Below are 24,130 nucleotides of genomic sequence, written 5' to 3'. Positions count from 1 at the left end.
TTGGTCAGTAACCGCCATGATTCTAAGGGGATATCAAATCAAATGCCTCTAGGGGCCAGGAGGCAACAGAAATAAAGTGGGCCCAGCGGGTCCCTTGGGTTCCCTAATGGTATATGCCCAATATAAAAGGGATAGTCACTTCGCAGTTCCCTCTGAGTGTTGCCGTGTAGGAATATGGCACCTCGAGACATCAGATGTTGAAGGAACACAAAACAAAGGCATGATTAAGAGGCATTTGAAATGTAGAAATTTATGCAAGATCTTTCCACTTACAATGTTGACAAAAGTGCGCAGGCCAAAGAAAACATATCTGCAGGCTGGATACAGTAAGATGATGGTTCCCTAATTTGCAATTTACGCTTTAGAGCAAGCTGCTCAAAGTGTGACCCAGAGACCCCTCCACAAACTATTTGTTCCCAATCTGTGACAAGACAGGGAGCCAACACTAGAATGTAAATCAAGTAAATCACTAAGAAAACCATATAGATCAGCTGACATCTTTTCCACAGAGAGATTTTCTTTATAGAGGACAGACAGCACTGATTTCTATTCCGGCACAAGCCCCTTATCTCATTGCAGGTGGCATTTTTGGTAGCATTACTCTCTGGACAAACTTTCAGGGACCTTCATCATAGCGCTGTCTCAAAGACTTGAATGGACCCATATCTTGGCTCCCTAAAGCCCAGTACCCTGTAAGGGATGGAAAGGAGAAAGGGGAGACCAAAACTCCAGCAGGGTCTGGGAAGTTGCATATGGATGGTGCAAGACTAATCCAAGCAAGTAGGACCCGCCTGTTCTCCAGTGGAGCTGAGTGTACAGTGTGGGCAGGCAGGATGGCGGGCAGCCTCCCAGGCCACTTATGCTTTTCTCTCTCTCTCTCCCCCCTTTTTTCTAGATTTTCTTTCTTTATTTATTTGAGAGAGAGAGAGAGCACTAGCAGGAGCAGGGGCTGGGAGAGAGGGAGAAGCAGGGAATCTCAAGCTGACTCTGCCCTAAGCATGGAGCCCGACGTGGGGCTCGATCCCACGACCCTGAGATCATGACCTGAGCCGAAACCAAGAGTCAGACACTTAACTGTCTGAGCCTCCCAGGCTCCCCTTTCCCTCTCTTAACATATCCAACACCTGCACTCTCTTAGGCACATAAGAGTTTTGCACTTGTAGCTAGTCAAGGTATATTGTACGTCATGGATGCTCCTTCTAGTGGGACTTGTCTATTTGTTTATTGTCTATCTCCTCATCACTGCCACCCCTTCCCCAGGCCCCACCATAGATTATAAGCTCCAGGAAGATAGGGGGTCTAGACCAGTGACTAGTACATAGTAGATACTCAGCAAATATCAAATGAATGACTGATGTTATAGCAAAGGCACAGAAGACAGGTGAACACATCATGCTAATTAGATAGGTAAAACAATTTTTTAAAAAATGTTTCCAGAGGCTGACATATACCTTTCTCAGGTATATGAGAGCATCTCTTTTGGCCTGGACATAAGTATATACCTTGTTATCATGTCCAGGCCAAAAGAGATGTTCAGTAGCCATTAACTATGGAATGGGACATGTTCAAAGGGCAAGATCCCTGAAAAGACTGACATTGGTAGATATGGGAAGAATTCAGGATGCGGGTTCCCAGACATCGAGCTAGTAAATTACTGATTGATAATCTTTTGAGAAAAGAATAATTTCCTATCTAAGGAAATTTGAAAGAGATTCAGCCCAAAGATGGAGGACCAGTGGAGGACCTCAAGTCTATGCAAGCCAAAGGGTGCAGCTAATGTGAATGATGGAGAGATTTTCATCTCCCCCTTCTTTAGTGCAATTCCTAAAACTAATCCTGCTTATCAATCATATTACTTTCCTTTCAGTCTCTCTACCTTCCTTGTTCTCTCACAACTTCAAATCCATTATGGTGGAGTTTTGTGGCCTTTTCTAATATTTAGAAACTCATTATTTTTCTAATCTCCTAAGCCTATTTCCTCCTATTCTCAGTACTAGTGGAAGAAAGGGGTTGCTCTAAATGTTTTCTTGAAGTCTTTTTCTTACTCTCATCATTCAAAAGTTTCTTCTATTGAAACTTCTATTATTATCATCCTTCCTGAAACTTCATCACCATCTCTACTAGAACCTTCCTCTAACTGCATCCAAGGTTTCAGGGCTTATCTCAGAATTTTCTAGTCTGCCCTACTCCTGCCAGTAGCCATAATAAGTTCAGGGGTATCACAGTAATGATCACATATATAATTAGTATGTTTCTACTTGTTGAGTACCTACCATGTGCCAATCACTATGCTAGTGCTAATCTGTCTTATAGACAGATTCTAATCTCCAACAACCCTGCAAGGTATGTTTCATCCTCTGTTTACACAAGAAGAATGCCTGATTCAGACCAGTTCCATAACTTGCCCAAAGCCACACATTTAGTTAGCAATGCAACCAGAAGGTAAACACAAATATAACTGATGCCACAGCCCAAGCTCCTCCCAGGCTTCCCCAACAATAAGAAGAAGAGCTACCATTTGTTAATGACTATCACAGGACAGCGACTGACTTTATACCAATTATTCCTAAATTTCACAGTAATCCCTGAGGTCCGTATCATCCCCGCTTTCAAGACAGGACAAATGGAGCTCAGAAACATTCCAAGTCACACAGGTGGTCAAGATCTGAACTCAGATCTCCCTGTGTCCAACATTTTTGCCTCTGGACAGACCACACTGACATACAGAAACTTCACTCTGTTGACCTTGCTGAAACCCTGCTCCTGTTTTCTGTTGCTGCACACAAACCACCCAGATTTAGTGGCTTAAAACAGTAATAATCGCACATTTTCCTCACAAATCCACAATTTGGACAGGGACCAGCAGAAGAGGCTCCTCTCTGCTCCACATGGTGCAACCAAAGGCTTGAGGATCTGCTTCACAGAGGGTTTTCCTTTCGGGACTGCCAGAGTACTGCTGGATTTTAGCTGGGAGCTCGGCCCGGGCTGAGAGCTGGTTCACACTGTCTGTGCCTCTCCCCATAGATCTTTCCATGTGACCTGGGCTTCCTCAGAGCACAGTCACTGGGTTCCAAAGAGAAGCATCTCTCAAGAGAGCCCGATGGAAGTGACACTGCCTTTTGCGACCTTGTCACACAAGCTACACAGCATCACTTCCAGCGCATCATTAGAAGCCAGTCCCTGGGACCAGCCCATATTTAAGGGGAAGTGTATTCAACTGTGCCTCTTATGAGAAGAATATCACAGAATATGCACATCTGTTTTAAAATCGCCACACACACTGCCCCCCACCCTCTCACCCATTTCATCTCTGTTCTGCTAAACTAGCCATGAAAATAATGCACTTCAACCACCTCAGCATCGCTGAGGAAGGCATCAAACCCAAGACTATGACTCTAGGGCTCACACTCTCAAACTGTTTCCTACTCTTAACTCTCTCTCTCACTACCTTACTTACTGCTCCTGAACTCAACCTTCATCAAGAACTCTAATCCCGGGGCGCCTGGGTGGCTCAGTTGGTTAAGCGACTGCCTTCAGCTCAGGTCATGATCCTGGAGTCCCGGGATCGAGCCCCGCATCGGGCTCCCTGCTCAGCAGGGAGTCTGCTTCTCCCTCTGACCCTCTTCCCTCTTGTGCTCTCTATCTCTCATTCTCTCTCTCTCAAATAAATAAATAAAATCTTTAAAAAAAAAAAAAAAAAAGAACTCTAATCCCTTTCTTCACGTTCTTCAAGTCCTTCATCTCTCAATTTGGGCTCCAGAGTCAGGAATTTCACTGCTGCCCCTTCTAGCATCTTACAATTCTTCACATCTCCTTCATTATCTATACCCTTTCCATCACCTTGTCATCTGTCTTCCTTTCCCACAATTCCTCTCAAATTATTTACTCAGAAATTACCAATTACCTCCTAATCCCCCTAATTACCTGCTCTCTTCTCTCATTTCCCTTCCTAATGCTGCATCACCGGATATGGTTGTCTACGCTGTCTTTAAGTTTTTCCCTTTTTCCTATCCTGCGATACATTTGCCTTGCCTCAATTCATTTCAGTTTAATAGAGGAGCCCAGACACTAACAGGAAGGCCAGTCCTAAAAGCAGAACGAGGATAAGCATATGATGAATGCTAGCACAGCAAAGCAAGCTGCCATATGTGTAAACCGAGTGACTGTATTACCCTCACAAGGGCATGAGACTGAGAAGAAAATACTGCAATGGCCAAGGTTTGTAAGTCTGCACAGAAATATCTGCCCCAACCACTGAGATCACGATTCGCAGGAAAGAGTTCTATCTTAAGGAGGAATGTACAGTGGCTCTAAGCTTTTCTTGAGCCATGGAACTTTTATATTGTCTAATGAAAGCTCTAGACCTTGCCTTTAGACTAAAAATATCTAGAGACAGAGACACACAGATGTTTGAGTAAGGAGGCTTAGTGTGTTCATTTGGGGCATATTAGATTTATTGAATTTGAAGTGCCCGTGGGACTCCAAAGTGGAGTTTACTAGGAAACAGTTGGACATAGAGTTACATGGTCAGGTTAAGAAATTCAAACTAAATTAGAGATTTTGGAGGCAATAAATACAGGCTAGCTAACGTCACTGGGTGGAGTTCATAACCCCTACAACATAAATATGGTAGATTGACATGTATGTTAGGAGTAGACTCCTGGGAAACAACAGAAGGTCAAGAGAAAGTAGAACACACAAAGAGACTGGTGAGGAGCAGCCAATAAGTTGAGGGGAAAACCTACAGAGAGTGGTTTTCATAGATGTCTGAGAATTTCAAAAAGAAAGGGGTTTGTAACATTCAGTAAATATTCAATAATTGCCTTTGTCTTATAGGTTGAAGATTCAGCAGTAAAAAAGGTGAGCAAAGTCCATGACCTATGGGATGAACAGACATTTAATTAGTCATTCTGAGTGTGATGAGCTAAACCAACAATTCTCTTTTGGGAAGAGAGGTTTAAATCTAAGTTCACATCAGGACTCTATTCCTGTTCTCTGCTTCCCTACACAGCCAGTCTGAAGCCAGCTCACCAACTTTCACAGGTACCTACCTGTTCATCCCAGTAACATTCTGCCACCTCAGCTTATACCTGCCACCGCAACATAGGTCCTGAGCAGCCGATTCCTGCCCATATGAGTACCTTCTGTTACTCTATACCTGACAAGGGCTCCGTGCTGGTTTAAATCCAGGCTCCACTGCTCACTAGCTACATAACTCTGAGCAAGTACTTAACCTCCTCTATGAACTTCAGTTTTCTCATCTGTAAACTGAAAGTGATGCTATCTCCCTCCTGCTGATATCACAGGGCATTAAATCAGATAATGTACTGTAAAGCACAGAACACAATGCTTAGCCGAATGCTCATTAAATATCAAAACAAAAAGGGAAAAGAAGACTAAAGATGTGGTTAGCACAGTTCAACCTCCCTTGATTTGGAGCGGAAGCTACAGAAAGCCCAGCCCTCTCCCATCACAACATTTAAGGGAATAACAAGAAACTGTATTTTGGAATACTTGTGAGAACCTTCCTCCTCTCTCAAATACAAGAGAGAGGTCAAATCATATAAGCTTGAAAAGTGTCCACCAACTAGGCAAGAACACCTTGGGTGAGTTTCAAAAGCCATTTCAATTGATTAGGGAAGGCAAAGCCAGATATCAGTAAGTTGCAAAGTGAATGGGAAGTGAGAAAATGAAAGTTATATAAACTTCCCTTTCAGGAAGTGTGGCCATGGCAGGCAGGAGAACTGGGCACTACTGAATTTTAATTAGCTTGTGCTCCTCTACAATCACCTGAACCTTCCCTAAATAGAGCTGAATTGGTCTTCCTGGCCTTATTCGAACAAAATCTCATTTATTTTCTCTCAGATATGGAAAAGTTAAGGTTGTTTTAAATATTCATCCTTTTCTAATCACCAACTCTCTCTATCCTGCCAATTTGATGACATTTCTCTATCAGGAGGAGTGGCTAAATCTCTCTCTTTCTAGAGGTGTTTAAGAAATGGACAGACGTTATTGCTGAAAGGATTAAACTTTGGTTTCAACTAGGTGACCTCTGAAGTCCCTTTCTCAATAGCAAAAGTTAATGCTCTTCTTTGAGCTCCTCTATCTAAAATCAATTCTAAGTAGCCCTACCAATCTCTTCACTGAGAAAGGACTGACATATTCTTACACTATACTCCCTTTCTGATGGTATCAGACGTGCACCCTGACGCCAGGTACTTAGAGAGGCTACTGATGGGCTTTCAATTCCACTGCCCCATTTATATTTTGCTTTCAGTGCCAAAAAAGTCAAGAGGACCATATTCACATAGCACTTCTCTCATTAAAGCCAAACATGAGCCTGAACCCCCCCCACCTTTACCACTCAAACCAATAACGACCTCATTTAATTCCAGCACAGAACAATGTCTTTCACTTAAAATTAATGTCTTGTCCACATAAAACTGAAATACAGAATGCAGCCCTCCTGATGATAAGTAGAAAGCATAAAGGTGACTTTTAAGGAGATAAATTTATTCTGTCAGGGAAGGAATAAAAACCTTGTGCTATTCACCTGTAACTTGAACACTCCTAAGCAATGAGTTCTTCCTTATTTGTAACTAAATATGATCTGTCATTCAGCCTTCCCTTGCTGTCATGTGTTAAATTAAAACATATCATTATTATATACATCACTTCTGATCCTCACATGGTTAATGGCTCGCTATTAAAAGACCAGGCAGTGTGTTGGCGTCCAATAGCCATGCATACAGAATAATATACCATACAAATGGATAGGTGGTAGGGAACATGGTCTTTAAATTACTTAAAATAGCATAATTGTATCACCTCCATTTACAGAGAATATCAAGCAAGGCAGTACAAACTGTTTTGAGTTAATGGAATAATAAAGAATTACGAAAATCCAATAGAGATTTCTGGAAATAAAATTATATAGAAATATTTGTGTTGTTTAATATGACAGCCCAAATTTTAAAACAGGAAAATACGTTAGATAATTGAACACAGAAGAGGTATTTTCTTCAATGAGTCAAAATCAAGAGCCTTGCATTCAATCCTCCATTATCTCTTTTCTAGATACGAAAGGAGACAAGTTATATTGGCTATTCTCTCAAAGAAAATTTAGCTCAGGCTGTGTTTTTGTTGTATCACTTCCAGTGCAGATGCAACTCGTATTTGGTGAATACTTACTAGGTGCCAAGTATTTTATTTAATCCCCACAACAAACGTTCAAAATTTATTTTAGCATCATCATCATCGTCATCATCCCCATTTTTCAGATAGGGAAACCAAACAACAGAACATCTAAGTAACTGGCTCAAAATCACCAGTGAAGACAGTTGATTCTGCCTCTCGATAAGGAAAATAAGGCTCAGAATAGACAACAAAAGTCAGAAATGCAATCAAACTAAAATTCAAACCCCTCTTTTTTTTTTAACTTTTTATTATGAGGATACTGAAATAGACATTCAACTAGAGAGAATGGTATTATGAACCCCAAACGAGACTTTTAGTTCCAAGTCTAAAGCCCTTTTTTTTCCTGGAACATGTTTCATCTATGAGATAGAAGTATTTATCACATCAATTTTTAATAGAAATAATTTCACTGCTACTTTTAATTTTAAAGGTAATACATGTTCACTATAAAACCATTCATCGAAAAAGACATGAAATAACAAGTGTGGGTGAAGATGTGGAGAAAAAGGAACCCTTGTGACTACTCGTGGGAATGCACACTATACAGCTAACTGTGGAAAACAATGTGGAGGTGCCTCAAAAAATTAAAAATAGAATTATCACATGATCCAATAATTCCATTACTATTTACTCAAAGAATACAAAAACACTAATTCAAAAAGGCACATGCACCCCTATTTTTAGCACAGCATTATTTACAATAGCCAAAACTGTCAATTTTACAATAGCCAAGCGTTCATCAATGAATGAATGGATAAAGAAAATGTGAGAGAGAGATATATATATTTATTTATATGTATGTACACACAATGGAATATTACTCAGCCATAAAAAAGAATGAAATCTTGCCATCTGCAATAACATGGATGTATCTGGTGGGTACAATGATAAGTGAAATAAGTCAGAGAGAGAAGGGCAAATACATATGATGTCACTCATATGTGGAATTTAAGAAACAAATCAAACAACAAAAAAAAAAGACCAAAAAAATGGACTCTTAATACAGAGAACAGATTAGTGGTTGCCACAGGGGAGGCGTGTGGGGGATGTGTCAAACAGATAAGGGGCATCAAAAATACACTTATCATGATGAGCCCTAAGTAATGTATGAAATTGTTGAATCATATTGTACACCTGAAACTAATATAATACTGTATGTTAATTACCTATCAACAAAATTTTAAAAAATAAAAGATTAAAAAGACAAAAGACATTCATTCAGAATAGAAAAGTTTGCCTCTATTAATAGCTTGTGCAAATCCTTCTAGACTTTCTCTACTCATACATATACATGTATAGAGATACAATTACTTTTTTCAAGATGGGATCATACCACATATACTCTTAAAACCTACTAATTTTGCTCTTTAAATGTACAATGGACATATTTCCATTTCAATAAACATTTATCTATAGCTTCATTCTCAATGTTTACATTGTACTCCATGGTATCGATGAACCATCATTTACTTAACCAATCTTTTGTTGATGAACATTTATGTTTTTTTTACCATAAAAACATTCTGGTAAATTTCCTATCCTATACATCTTTCTATGCTTATAAAATTAATTCTTAGAAGTTCCTGGCACATAATAGGTTCTCAATAAATTTGTTGAATTAATAGATGAATGAACAGTGAAATAGTCTGGTCAAAGAACTGGTCAATCTTATATTTTGATATGGATAGCTAAATTACCTCCTTGAAAGGCAATTAATCCATCTTCTGTTATTTATGTCTTATTGTTTTAACTTTGTTTATGGTTTAAATATTTCAGCAAGTTTCAAATCTTCTACTTTGTGGTTCTGTCTTAGGGACAGTGATGTGTAGGAGAGCCCAACATCTTGTGAAAGCCAACTGGTGAATTTTCAGAAATTTTGAGAACCAGTTATAAAATGTAGCCATTATTTTAAAACTATGTAAACTTACAATTAAATAATTTATATTTAAAATAGAGGTGGGATGCCTGGATGGCTCAGTCGGTTAAGCACCAGCCTTCGGTTAAGCGCCTGCCTTCAGCTCGGGTCATGATCTCAGGGTCCTGGGATCAAGTCCCACATCGGGCTCCTTGCTCGGCAGGGTGTCTGTTTCTTCCTCTCCCTCTGCCTGCCGCTCCCCCTGCCTGTGCTCAGTCTCTCTCTTACAAATAAATAAATAAAATCTTTTAAAAATTTTAAAAAAATAAAACAGGGTACTAAATACTCAAACTGCACTACTTCCTAGTTATTTTTCTATATTTTACTATTATCTACACTCTCAAAGTTTTACGTATCGTATTATCAACCAAGAAAAGAGGCAGAACTGAAATAAAACAAAAGCATTCATTTAGGGTCTCAGAATTACAGTTGAGGGAGCACAGGTTTAGGTGGCAACCTAAACTGTGTCCCACTTGGGAGCAAAAATCAGGGTTTTGTTTTTTTTTTTAACACAAAAGGGAATGCTTGTACATGTTGTTTACAAAGAATTCTGATTGGTGTTGGTAGCAGAAAACTAATCTTGGCTAAACATAATTGGTTGCTAAAACTATCACTAAGCAAAAGCCTGTTACTGTAGCAAGTTGCAGATGTTCCTACAGAGTCCTTGGAATGTTTGGCCCAGTTCAGAAGTTCATGTTTTCACCCAGTGAAGACATGCATAAAGCCCACCTCCCCTCAGCTCCATTTTAAAACCCCATGACATAAGTGACTTCATTTTACTTCAAGTTTCACAATATCTGGAGGGTGCAAATAATATATAGTGGTGTGCACTACTCCAATCTCTTTCCAAATCCATGTTCAGTGACTTTATGTTGGTAGCTTAAAATTGGTCGTGATAGGAGTTATTTACCTTGGAAATCAGTAAGTGCTATAAATCAGGGTTGATTTAGTGTTGAAGCTGAAAGAGTTTTTAGTTTAATTAAAAATTTATATGAGGGTGAGAAGAAGTTTAACAATAAGCCACATATCAGATTTAATGGCAATAAATCTACTGGGAAAAGAGCAGATTGAGATGCAACTCCCTTTATCAAATCATGGCTGAATATGCAGATTTAAAGTTAGAAAAAAAAATCAAGAAAGGCATTCTGAGAAAAACAGTTGACTATATGGAATTACACTTATTTACAATAAAGAGAATTGTAAATTTTTATTTGTAAGTTGTGTGCTATGCATCCTTTGTTAGTAAAATCTATAATAAGCATATGTACATATATATATACATACTTTTTTTCAAAGAGCTGGTTGTTAAACATTTAAAGGCACATTACTATTTAGGGTCATATACTGAGAAGCTGATCTTTCTGTATTTATGGTCTTAGTACTGTAATGATTAAATCATTTAGACTATGATAGACATTTAGACTTAAAATGCATTTAAACTATGTTGTATACCTGAAACTAATACAATATTGTGTGCTGACTTCAATTAAAAAATATAATATAAATAAATAAAACACATTAAGTACCTGGAAGGGCAAATCCACTCACTACTTTCTCTATACCAGAAGAACTTTAATACACTCTTTCCAACAACACCTTCCAACAATACACCAGTGGTATCTCCTTTCGTTCAACTCTTACTTCATATTCATTGTTAGAATCTTATCATTTGCTTCATATATACCCTATACATTTCTAGTATTCATAATTCTATATATTTTGTATCTTTGGTTTTTATGTACTTCATACATGGGATTTTTATATTTTTGAAATTATTTATCACGTGAGCATGGAGTAATGTACAGAATTACTGAATCACTATATTGTACACCAGAAACTAATATAATACTGTATGTTAATGACACATACATGGAAATAAAAATTACATGGAAATAAAAAAAAAATTTTTATCACAGATGTTATACCACTAGTTAGAATTATTGTAAAACTCCTTCACAAAAAACTAAGTTTAAAAGAACAGTGTCGCAAACCAATTCCAACAGGATGATGGCTGGATCATTGTTCATTTTTACTATCCTTCCAGGAATTCTCAATTTCCACCTAGAAACTGGTTATGGTTATTTCTTTAAAATTCCTTTCTTATAGAAAGAAAAGTATGAGTTGTTAGAAGGGGAGTTCTAGAATGCCAACCACATTCATAATACCATTAAAGCATGAATGTTTTGTCTGCACCAGGAATGGTCATATACAAATAGGCATAAATATGCCATCTCTAATATTCACCCTTTCTATACTGTAGAATATGAAAATAATATTAGCCCTATAAATGTACTAGCACTTGAATTTCTTGTATTTTTCTTCTACTTAACATGTTTCCCTCTTGGCTATGACTGAAAGGCAGCACAAAGCCAAATTTTATGTCTGAACAGTTTCTTAGTTAAGATGCAAACACTATTTTACATTCTCCTTCCCTCCCTCTTTTGGTAATTTTTAACTAGCACTAGCAATGCATGAATACCTACTGATTAAAAAATTCAGACAAAAATATTTTGGGGACAAAGCAGACACACTACCCTTCCTTCTTTAATGTCTGGCTATGTCCAATTTTAAATTAAACTTTTATTTTGAGATAAATATAGTTTCACATAAAGTTGTAAAAAAAAAAAAAGAAGAAGAAGAAGAAATAGTTCAGAGAGATCTTGTGTATCACTCAGTTCCTCCACCATCATCCCCCATGGTAACTTCTTGGCAACCATAGTACAAGATCCCAAGCAGGGTATTGAAATTGAAACAAAGTACAGTTTCCACCATCACAAGAACTCCTTACGCTGCCCTCTTACAGCACATCCACTTCCCTCCTGCCTCCACCCATTCCTTAACCCCTGACAATCATTAGTCCAATCTCCAGGTCTATAATTTTGGAATTTCAAGAATGTTATATTCATTGATTCATGCAGTGTGTAACCTTTTGGATTGGCTTTTCTCACTCAGCATAATTCTCTGGAGATTCATCCAGGGTATTGCATATATCATTGGTTTTCTCTTATTGCTGAGTGGTATGCCATGGTGTAGACGTGCCAGTTCGTTACCATTTACCCACTTAAGGATATCTGGGTTGTTTCCATTTGGGGGTTATTATGAATAAAGCTGCTATAAACATTTGTGTACAGGTTTTTGTGTGAACATAAGTCTTCACTTCTCTGGGAGAAATGCCCTGAAGTACAAGTGCTGGCTAGTATGATAGTTGCACGGTTAGTTTTTGTTGTTGTTGTTTTGTTTTTTTACCAGAATGGTTGTAACATTTTACATTCCCACCAGCAATACGTGAGTAATCCAATTTCTTCACATCTTCACCAGCATACGGTGTTGCCAGAATTTTTTATTTTAGCCATTCTGAAGGGCAATATAGTACTATGGTATTGTGATTTTAATTTGCATTCCTCTGATGGATACTGACGTTGAACATCTTTTCATATGACAGTGCTTATCTGCCATCTGCCACATTGGTGAAATGTTTCTTCATGTCTTTTACCCATGTTCTAATTTAACTATTTGCTTTCTTTACTGTCTTGTTTGAGAATTCTTTATGTATGCTAGATACTAGCCCTTTGTCAGAGATGTGGTTTACAAAATCAATTCTCCCACTCTGTTGGCTTGTCTTTTGTTTTGGTAACTATAGCAAAACCCCACAGTAAGTGGAAATCCAAAAAGTTCTATTACATAAAATGCAGAGTTGTGAATTATAAGATTAGTGCAAATCAGTAAATTTCATGTCAGCCTTCCAGTACTGGGTGGGGGGGATGCTGGAGGTGGGGAAAGAAAAATGTATTTTCATTTATTAGACATGTGGGAAAGAAAATGATTACTGCAAAAAACAACATACACTCTACACTGAAATGAGAAAGTCCCAAGTTTCCGAAAGGGGTCACTTCCTACCTCATCCCTTCAAAAAATAAAAATGTCTGCCCTTCAGCCACCAACTTCTAAAAACAGTATGTGGGTAGAGCACCAGGAACATTTGCCAATCACATTATATCCAAATAACCATTTTGTAGGATTTTGTATTTTTTCTGTTCTTTTGTTATAAGCCACCTCAAAACATCTTATAAATAGTCCAGGTAGACACGTCAGTACCACCAGAACTGCGTAACTCCATGCTATGTGAACGCTGTCCCAGGAGCATAAACAGCATCACCAGGGTTTGTTGGTTCCCATGTGTTAAGGTGTTGACTGGGCAAAAGAGAGGCATCATTTTCATGGTGCCCTGAAAAAGGATCAGTATGTGGTAAGAGAAGAGAGTACCAGTCCTGTCCCTGTAACTGATCCGGGGGAAGCCATTTAAAACACAGAGGACTTGCTTTCGATGCCAATGAAATTAGGAATTTGGATTAATCAATAGCATGGCTCCTAAGGTTTCTTCCAGGTCCTAATTCCATTATTTCCATTAGAAAAGTATGAGAATTTCACTTAAAAGGTATGATTTGAGAAAACATCATGCAAACCCAAACTGATGGGCCTTCTACAAAATATGTAAGCAGTACTCTTCAAAAAGTGTATCATGAAAGTCAAAGAAATCTCAGGAAACTGTCACAGCTTGAAGGAGACTAAAGAGACATGATAATTAAATGCAATGTACGAACCAGGATTAAATCCTGGAATAGAAAATGGACATTAGTGGAAAAATTGGGGAAACCTAAATAAAGTCTGTAGTTAATTAAAAAGTATGATGGGTAAAAGTTTTAATAGGACAGTTGCAAGATAAAGGTTCTGGAGCCATTAATGAAATTATTTTTTCGTAAAGAGGTCAACCTTCTTTTTAAATGTGAATATGCATATTTAAATAATCTTAAAATGACACAGCTTTCGAGTAATTTATTCCATGTTTTGGGTTTCTTCAATATGCCTAATTATAAGATCAGTGGAAGGTTACATTATACTCTTAATATTCTTCTGGCCACATAGTCGTCTTCTAGGAGATTCTACAAGTATACAATTATTTGTCAAATGCGGGAATGTGGTTTATGAGAACTTGAGTTAGACAAGCAAACAAAACAACCCCATAATTTTACCTTTAAAACAAAAATGATATAATTCTGTGCTAAATGGCAACAAAAAGATGCCATTTAATTTTATTTTTAATTTTATCTCAAATTAGTATTTGTTACATAATTTGGGCAATTAACATCATCTCAAGGATGAGCACCTCTTAGAGTTTTTAATGAATTACTGAAAAATGTTTAAACAGACTGACATGAGTTTAAATGCTGGACCCCTCTTCATTATAGAATTAACCCCCACAGAGTTCTAAAAAATGAACTCTTATGACCCTATCACTTAATAAGCTTACAGGCTGGACTGGCCCCTTTCCACAGTATGCTGCTAACCTCAATCCTCTATCCCATACCTTGCGTGGTCCCATTCCTCCTGTTTGCTCAAAGGTGGGTGTGGAATCTGAGTAGTTGCAAGATAATAAATTTTGGCAATAGGCTCAAACTATTTCTTCCCTTCTTTCAGGTCATCAAATGCAAAGGATAACTTGGCCGTGGTATTCTGTGTTCTCCATAGGATTTGCGGATTACCTCTCTGAGGTTTTCCCAGACCTGTTACTGTCTTTATTTGTTGTTCACGGGTAATACCACTAGATGATGTACTTTTCATGTTTGGTATTAAGACTTGCACACCAAATCTCTTTCAATGCTTAAAAGACTTCTAATCTGTTTTCATAGAGCTGTTTCTATGTTTAAAATATAAAAACTATTCATGTCTAAACAGAGTTATGTAATTACATAAAATTTAAAAAACAAAACCAAGGTTTGGGAAGACATGTCTTGAGAGCAAGACAATTTTAGCCACAAGGTTTGGGTGGGAGACATTTTACAATGGAAACAGTTTATCTTTAAAAAAAAAAAAAAAAGAGCCCTTTGAGGGGTGCCTGGGTGGCTCAGTCAGTTAAGCATTTGACCCTTGATTTCAGCTCAGGTCATAATCTCAGGGTGGTGAGATGGAGCCCTATGTCAGGCTCTGTGTTCATCGGAGAGTCTGCTTGCAATGCTCTCTCTCCCTCTCCCTCTGCCCCTCCCCCTGCTTGAGTGTGAGCTCTCTAAATAAATAAAATCTTTTTTAATTTAAGAAAGACCCCTTGATTAATAAAACCATTTCTGGTAGAACATCTTCCAATTAGAAATTCTCCTAAACAGATCCTTGCTCTCCCTGAAACTCTGTTCTTGCTTCCACTGAACATCAGTCTTATCTGTGAAGCATTTCCAGAATCTAAAAAGAGGTGGTGACCTCTGATTATCCACCGATGCTTCAGTGGTTGCCTAACCATAACTTATTGAAATAGTAGTGGCTGTGAATCCAGAAAATCTGGTCTGAATAGCTTATCTAGCATTGATAATTATAATGATAGCTAGCATTTATCTAGCACTTAGAGAGTTTTGTCAGACACTGTTCAAAGTGCTTGTACTATTTTCTTTAATCTTGACAACAATCTTGAAAATCAGATATTCCTATTATCCTCCCCCTTTTTACAGAAGAGGAAATTTAGGCACAGAAAGGTTAAATTACTTGCCCAAAATAGTACAGTGGAAGGGCTACCCCACATTCAGCCAATATGAATACTACTCATATCCTTCCTCGTGAGGTCACTTTCCCCAAGTAATTAAATTCCCAGTCTGTTTCCTTATCTGCCTTTTGACTAGATGGCCTCAGAATTAATGCCTGTACCATCTACTTCACAGACTTGTTGGAAAGATCAAATATGACGGCAAAGCAATGTGTTTGGGTTTCTTCTTTCTTCTTTGGGGCTGTTACAAAAATACTGAATACAGAATATATAACATATGTGGCAAGATCTTGACTATTTGGGTGGAAATTGAGTGCCTTCTAGAGCCAAACAAACACTGAAAACAGGAAGCTAAGGATTCTTCAGTGCCTTTGTCCCCTGCCCCCTTTCCATCCAGTCAGGCCCGGAGCTCCCACTGCATGGCAATCCACTGCCATTTCCTGGTTGGCCTCACACTGATGCCTCTCTTCTGTATAACAATAGATCTAATTTTAAAACGCAGAGCCTCCAATGAATGATCTGGGTTCTCAGTCAACTCTTTTCCCGAGCAAGAAACCAGACTTCCTTCCAACACTTTTTAAAGAAAGCACACAGAGAACATAACACAAGTGTTCAAACACAACAGAATGTCTTTCTGCTCTGCCTCTTCGCGTCTTCTCCCCACGTCTGTTTCTCTTTCCTTCTGTCCGCCCTGTTGTTGGTATGAGACCCTCTCCATCTGGTTGCCTTCTCATTCTCTAAAATCTCCTCCCTTTGTCGTCCGTACCCACCCCCACCCCACGCTCTTAGTTTACTATGTTAGAATGCTGAACCAACATATTACCTGTTATTTACTCTATTTCAGAATAGGGTTTTCCTTAGTTGAGGAGAATAGTGAAATATTCTAAATATCCATTTTCAAAAAGAATTCCAAAATACCTTAGGTTGTCAATGAGTTATTTAGCCCTCGATCCTGATTTATTAGGCCCATTCCTGCAATATTTGGGGAAGCGGGGGCCAGGAGAGTAGTCTGTCAAAGAGATATCTTGGACATGTCTCTTCCCACATGAGGCCTGCCAAAGCCCCTTCCCCTTCAGAGCAAAGCATCTGGGTCTGAACTCTGCCAGACGATAGGCAAAAAATTGTTCTCTACAAACGTCTTTAATTCTGCATACATCAACAGAGCCTCCCTCGGGCTTGGAGAATCAGGCTGAGAGGCTCATGATGTCTGTAACCTGTGATTCCTTCAGGATCTAAACAGAAGCTAAAGGGCCCATATGCAGTAACTTAACTTGAAGGTAGATTGTGCATAAACATCTGAGAGCAGAAGTCAGCCCTGCAATGGTATGTGAATTAATGAAGGCAAATTAGCCTGGGATTTGTGTTTGTTGTGTAGGAAGGTGATGGCAGAGTAAATCTTCCAAATTTAAGTATATTTTATGTTAATTGCATAAAGTAGCATAGATTTGTTGCTTTAAATCTCATCCACAGGGAGCTAGAATTGGGCTTGTTGATTTCTTTTATTATCCACTAAAATGACTCCAGTCCTCTAGTAAATACAAACTAGAGAAGCACAGATCTATTTCGGAATTGCTTTACAACTTTAAGTATTTTAAGAAACTTCTTTTTAATACCATCCAGTTAATTGTACCATGAGAGCTCCTAAGTGGGACATTATATCTATCAGTCTTAAGTGCTGCTGCGGATATAATAGCATTGGTCATATTATTATAATCTCTTTTATTTAGAGCACTTGGAAAGCTAAAAATTAAATATGCCTCAATCTGCTATCATTCTATTACTTACCTTAGTGCTAAGTAAATACTAATGAAACTCTATCACCTCGGATTCAATTATATTCTGAATTCTTTCATGATGGAATACAAGTTCATTGGAGACAGACATCTTTCTTTGTTTCTCCTCTCTCTACGCAGTTAAAAATGTTTTCTCTATAATGGCAAGTTTCTGTGTGCACTGATTTTTTTGAACTCAATTTGTGCACTTAATGGGGGAGAGAAATAAAATGGAGAAAGGGGAAATGGTGGAATTATATCCATGTGCTAAATCCGAATGCATTTTACATATCAAGCCCAGAATCTAAGTTCTTAGAGAGGCAGGGCCATGTAAAGCTAGATATTCCCCAAGGGGGGCCAGCCCCTTGCTACTCTAGATGTAGTCCACCAGTTAGCATGTTTACACCTACAAGCTTTTCAGCAACATAAAAGCTCAGGCCCCACCCCAGGCTGCCCTAGTAACATCCACACCTTAACCAGACCCTGCAGGACTCCTACGTATCCTATGTACTTGCAAGTCTGAGAAGCCTCATCTACCTGGCCCAGAGCCTCCAGGGAGAAGATGGAAAAGTCCACACTGATTAGCCTCAGGAATTAACTAGGAATATTCTAGTCATTCCCCTCAGCAGACAATGGTGCTACAGAGATAATGGAAAGTAAAAAGCGGCAACACTTTAAAAATCAAATCAGCCATTGAAATCTGGTGGTGGGAGAGGTAGAGACAGGGAAGCAGGAAAGTGTCACACACTTAAGTCCAACCAACTGTTGAAAGAAAAAGCTCTTGTTGGAACTCTTACCCTCCTCTCTGTGTGATGTTAATGGATTTGATTTCCTTTCTTCTAGAGAAGGACAAATTGGAAAAAAAAAAAAAAATGACCTAAATTCAGTATTCCATCCAGATGCTTTCAATTTGGCAGGCGGGAAGCAAGTTTTGCATAGAGACTGAGCTCACTGAAAAGGATTAGAATTTTGAGTTGGAAATTCCAAAGGCATTTTAAAGTCAAACTGTTTAGGGAAAATATACATACAAGTGACCTTGATATAATTCTGCAATGATATTCACATCCCAGAGCCATCTTGGAATAAGCTCCTCGGGGTACCTCTGTCACTAGTCTTCCTGGCATTGAGTTCAAAACAATAGATTTATACTAAGTTTCCCTCAGACAAGTGACCAAAAGTGGGAGGTGTAGTAGGATCGGGACCACATCTAATTTAAGAGAAGCCGGTCGCAGAAAACTCCTACAGTACAGGGAGGTCATAACGTAAACAGGCCACCGCCACCACAAAGGCTGTGCTTAACCCAGCTAATGGTGTCTCAGAATTGGCTGCCCTCTGAGTTTGACACAGTCCTGGCCTTCACACTTGACAGCCATCCATGAGAGTGACGTGGGCAGCAACACCAACCTTCCCTGAAAGGTAATCTGCAGGGTCAGACTGCCTCTGGCCTCGAAGTAAGTTTGAGATTTTTGACAGCCCTTGACCATACAGTCTATTATTGCATTAACTGTTTTGCTGAATTTCCTCTTTCCTTAGCCATTTGTGTTTTTCTCATGTTTTGCCACTTTTTTCAATAAGTAATGATATCTTAGATACCATCAGCTGCTAACATCAGACAATATTTAAATGTTTTTCAGTTTTTTCAAATAATTTATTGATTTAGGAGTAAATACATCTTTCAATATTTTTTAATCAAAATTATTTAAAATATCTCAGGTAGTAAGTGCTACCAAGATGCAAGACATTGTTACTTATATTTTTTCCACTAAGATACACAAATGAGTTTTTTAATTCTTAAAGAAAAATAACAATTTTGTCATTTCATGAAAAGGTAAATTTGAACCACAGCATATATATATATGTTATTATGTATTATATAATATTATATATTATTATATATATATATTATATATATTATATATTATATATTATATTATCATATATATTATTTAATTATATAAAAATTATACAAGTGCCTATACAAGTAGGGGATTTGAATTTACTATTAATTGGGAAAATGTTTTAGTTTCTTTAATGACTATTCCATCTCAAATAGTAGTATACAAAACTAATGACCTCATTCAAAATGATTACTAATTACAGAAAAATAGTTAAGCATGGTATATTAGCTTCCTAGGCTGCCATAACAAACTGGATGCCTTAAAACAACAGAAATTTATTGTCTCACAATTCTGGAAGCTAGAAGTCCAAATAAGGCCATATTCACAGGTACCAGGGGTTAGGACTTCAGCATATTTTTTGGAGGGGGACAAAATTCAACCCATAAATGTGGCTAGCCATTTTCTCAGTGATGGAATATAGCCTCTAAATCATAAAATCATAGTATTATTCTCTCTCTCTGCTCCAAAAATTATAACTTCTTTTCACGTGCCTTCACAAAACAAAGGAACGGTTAGAAATCAAGCAACAGTTGCTAACGTAATGTGTCCAACAAGTATTTGATAAAGGTTCTCTTAGAAAAGAGAAAAGGGCATCCAGAGCACGTCAGGGATGGCTGTGCCAATGATAGGAGATGATGACTTAAGATCCTTGAGATCTCATCTCCCTGGGTGACACAGGGTTTAAGAAAACAAGATAATGATAAGTTCAAAAGATTCATCAAGGGGAAAAGATAGAAGACTACCTAAAGTTACTTACTCCATAAATAATTTAGCATGACAAATCTCTGATACCAGTTGAATGTTCAGAAAACATAATTCACACTAAGTCATGATGTACCATTCATCATGTAACATATTATAGTAAATGACTTTTTGTTATTTAAATATGTGACTTCCTTCCCCAGACTTTGAATATTCCCACCTTCCCCTTCTAGTACTACTCCAAGGACTCTTTCCGTTGGCGCTTCCCCTGCGTGAGCTCTTTTTCTCTTCCCTATAGGTACTCATAGGCACCCTCACAGGAATCTCTCAGCACCAGTCCTGCTTGCTGGCTTCCTCTCATCTCAACCTCTGCTCCCTACTCCTATCCTAGTATCTTTGATACACACCCATGCTTCTCAAACTTGAACGTGGGATCTTGTTAAAATACAGATTCTGATTCAGTATGTCTGGGGAAGGGTCTGCCATCCTGCATTCCTAACAAGCCCCTGGGTGATGACCAACCCCCTGGCCCATGGACCCGCACAGCAAGGCTGGTACACCCTGATGGACAGCCCTCCAAGGCCTTCACTATAAGCCCTACCACCATCCCCAGTTGGGCCTCCCTTCTCCCCTCAAGGGCTCATACTTCAAAATGATCTCTCACCACTACTACCCACCTCCTCTCATCAGCTCCTTTGGCCTTAAGCACACCTCAAGTACTCAAATGAATAAAATAATCCTACTAAAGAATGAATGGATGATGCCTTCTCCCTACCGCCCCTCCCCTCCCCACCCTCCCAGAGGTTTTCCTTGGCTGGTTTGTGTGAATATCTAAATCAAGTAGTTTTCACTTGAAGTATAAACACTGGTACATTTTTCTGGGAAGGGGAGTCAAGATTGTTTATCAGACTTTCAAAGAATTCCCTAATCCCTTTACTTTAAGTAGTAAAACAGCATATTTAAGTAGTAAAATATCAGGTACTGTCAATAAACCTATTTGGAAGGGCAATAGAGGGGTAAGGGTGGAGGGGCCTCCTCTTGAAGCGCACAACTTGGCCTTCTTCCTTTCACTTTGTGAGGCTATTCACGGGAAAGGAAGAGACAGCGGAGCTGGGGAATGCAGTGAGTTTCCTAGTCACGTTCCCTCAAACTCAGGCAACGAGTTGCTTTGGGTTCTGCCTCCTTGTATTCACAGAGAATTCCAATCTGGAGGCTGGAGCGCAACACCCAGCCCTTAGTGAAACTGAGACAGGGTATGGAAGGAAGGAGCTGTGTCCTTCCTCACTGCATCCACCTGGAGCTAAGATTCCAGGGCCCAGGAAGTCCAAACTCCCAAATCGGGGAGAAGGCAAAAGGACCCTGGACCACTGGGAAAATAAGTGCCTCTGCCAAAGGAAAGAGAATCGTGGGTCTTCCGAAGGGCCTGGAAGTGTAACCTCTGCCTCCTCTAAGCACACTGGACCCTGGAAATGCCTTGTTTAGCTATACATTAAATGAGATAACATATGTAAAGCACCCAGCATGGAGCCCGGCAGATATTAGAAATTCAATAAATATTAGTTCCCTTCCCTATTAAAAGTAACACCAGCTACACTGTTTCTGTGATTTGCTTGCCATTATTACCATAGAGCACAGCGAGAAGCGTGCGTAATTAAATATGTACCACTCTGGCAATTTCGTTTTTTTAATTTTATTGATGACATCATTATATGCTTTATATAAGCTCAGAGTTTTCTGCTTATGCAGCATGGTCAACTATTCCTAACTTTCAAAAAAAAAAAAATGGAAAGGAACATCTGAAGGAAGAACAGTTTAGTGGTTTAACAAGGTAAAAAACAAGTCTAACATCTTCCTAAAGTGTGAAGTATCACTTTCCTCATTGTTCTTCCTGTGCTAACCCAGTTGCACCCCTCAACCCTGATACCCCACCACCACCACCACCACCCCCTCCCTCTGTCCTCATTACACTGCAGCAAAGATCAGGCAATCCCCTTCCATGTGTGTTCTGGATGCTTCGATTCATACGCTGTTCAACCCTAGCAGTTTGGGAACACCAGCCAGGGCACAGCATGCCACAGGAGCTGACAGTTACCTGTCAAAACTATCCTCACTTGGGTCCCTGATCAAAACACTGGCGGAGAATGAATGTGGGCAGTCACTTGACACCACATGGGAGCTGAAAGCCACCACACCCATTTACCAGTATCTGGGACTAAGAGGAAACATCAGCATCAGAGTAAAAAATAACCAGAGCCCCCCAACTTGCAAGCAGATATTAATGAACCAGGCACAGAGCTGAAGTTGAAGTTGAGGTTGAGGGGAAAGCAGCTGGAACCTCCATCACGGGCTGGATGTGAATTATTCTTACTAAAACGTCTATGGAACCAATGAACCTATTTAGAAAATCCTCAACAGTATTTACCACTGTAGCACACTAATTCTGATTTGTAACTAACTTTAGGAAATGATAATATCCACAAATGGGATCAATCATTTCAAAACAAGCCTTGTCGTAGCAGACAACATCAATTCCAGAGTAAATCCTAGAGAAGATTTTGTCAGGATGCTCGCTGGCCTGGTTGCCCAAGAACATCACCTGGTATTTTTTTTTTAATTGAAACTGAAAATAGGGTCATTGTCAACAGGCTCTGGCACTCATTACTCTCCACATGTATACTCCTATAGCTACCAAAAAGCAAGGCATAAAAAGCAAAGAAGAGCACCAAATCTATTAACCGTACTCATCCTCTAGCCTTTGGGCTTCTCTCAACCGTAACTTTGCATCTGATAATTACAACTGCCATCTTCCTACAAAGAATGGCACCATCCCCACCTTCTAAATGTGTGGACCTTTTGCTAGTAACACACATTATTTCCCATCATAATGAAGAAAATAAAACAGAAATGGCAATAAGAACCCTAGATCGTTTAGTTACCAGGTTTGCAAGACTGAATTGACATTTGATTTCCAAAGCATTTTTAAATTTTCATATTTTGGAAATAAAACGATTCTTAATGTTCAGAGAGAATTAATGGCTTGGAATTTTGTCATCAACTCAGGCGAATTTTAATGGCTCATTTTAAAAATTAACATTGAAATGAAACAAGAAGTTTGAACAGCACAGTAGATCAAAGCACCAAAAAAACAGATGGAAGGTGATGTTTGTGAGTGCAAAGTCAATAAAAACTATCCTCATTCTAATTCTACAGAAAATCTCAGTAACCCACCCACATACATGAGGATCTGCCCTAAAAAGCAGGTGTACTCATCATCACCTAAACAATACAAAGCTGAATAAAGACATATTCCCTAGGAACAGCGAGCAGTTCTTTTCACCGTTTGAAGAGTAATGAATCACTGCTCAGTCGTTGGGTGCCTGCCTTTGGCTCAGGTCATGATCCCCGAGTCCTGGGATCGAGCCCCGCATCAGGCTCCCTGCTCGGCGGGAAGCCTGCTTCTCCCTCTCCCACTCCCCCTACTTGTGGCTCTCTCTCTCTCTCTGTCAAATAAATAAATAAATAAAATCTTTAAAAATAAATAAATAAATACAAATACAAGATTTACAACATGTAAACAATTCTGAGAGTGATTGTCTACCCATCTTTTTACAAAAAAAAAAATTCTACCCTAGTTATCTCACAAATGTTCAAACTTATTTTCTAACATTTAATAGAAACTTACTATTTTATTTAAATGCTGCATCATAGTATATTGCTTAAAAATTAGTATTCATAAATCTTTCCATGACATGATGTTCCAGTCATGCAAAGTTACAGAATATGTAGCTCATGACATCACGGCCATCTCTATCAAGGCCATCTTGTTATGACTCCACCTTCCACAGGTCATCTTAGTAATAAAGGTGCTCAAAACAATCGAGGGGGTGGGAGAGAGGATTAACTCTATGAAAATCTTGAACTATTCTTCCCACAACTTGAGGACAGTTTTCCATGAGACAGATATAATTCCTGCTAGTAAAGTTTTGGTCTGAGAGAACCAAAACTGGTTTCCTCAAGCTACTTTTAAGGAAATGGGGAAAATGAGCGAGTGCATGGTTACAGACGTATCTCACAGAATCCAAAGACAGGAGGTTCAGTTCAGCCTCCCAAGGGACAGGAA

At 38.8% G+C, this 24,130-nt stretch overlaps 1 protein-coding gene across 4 annotated transcripts in view; it reads left to right on the top strand.

Moving 5' to 3' along the window:
• CDH20 (cadherin 20) overlaps positions 1 to 24,130 on the top strand; it is a 208,346-nt gene that overhangs the window by 111,559 nt on the left and 72,657 nt on the right. The window lies entirely within an intron of this gene.

The sequence above is a fragment of the Callorhinus ursinus genome, unplaced genomic scaffold (assembly GCF_003265705.2).
Source record: "Callorhinus ursinus isolate GAN/ISIS: 27379988/994484 unplaced genomic scaffold, GSC_fseal_2.0 scaffold11, whole genome shotgun sequence".
NCBI classification, from domain to species: domain Eukaryota; kingdom Metazoa; phylum Chordata; class Mammalia; order Carnivora; family Otariidae; genus Callorhinus; species Callorhinus ursinus.
Note: the sequence above shows the minus strand (reverse complement) of the source record. Positions and strands in the feature narration are given on the sequence as shown.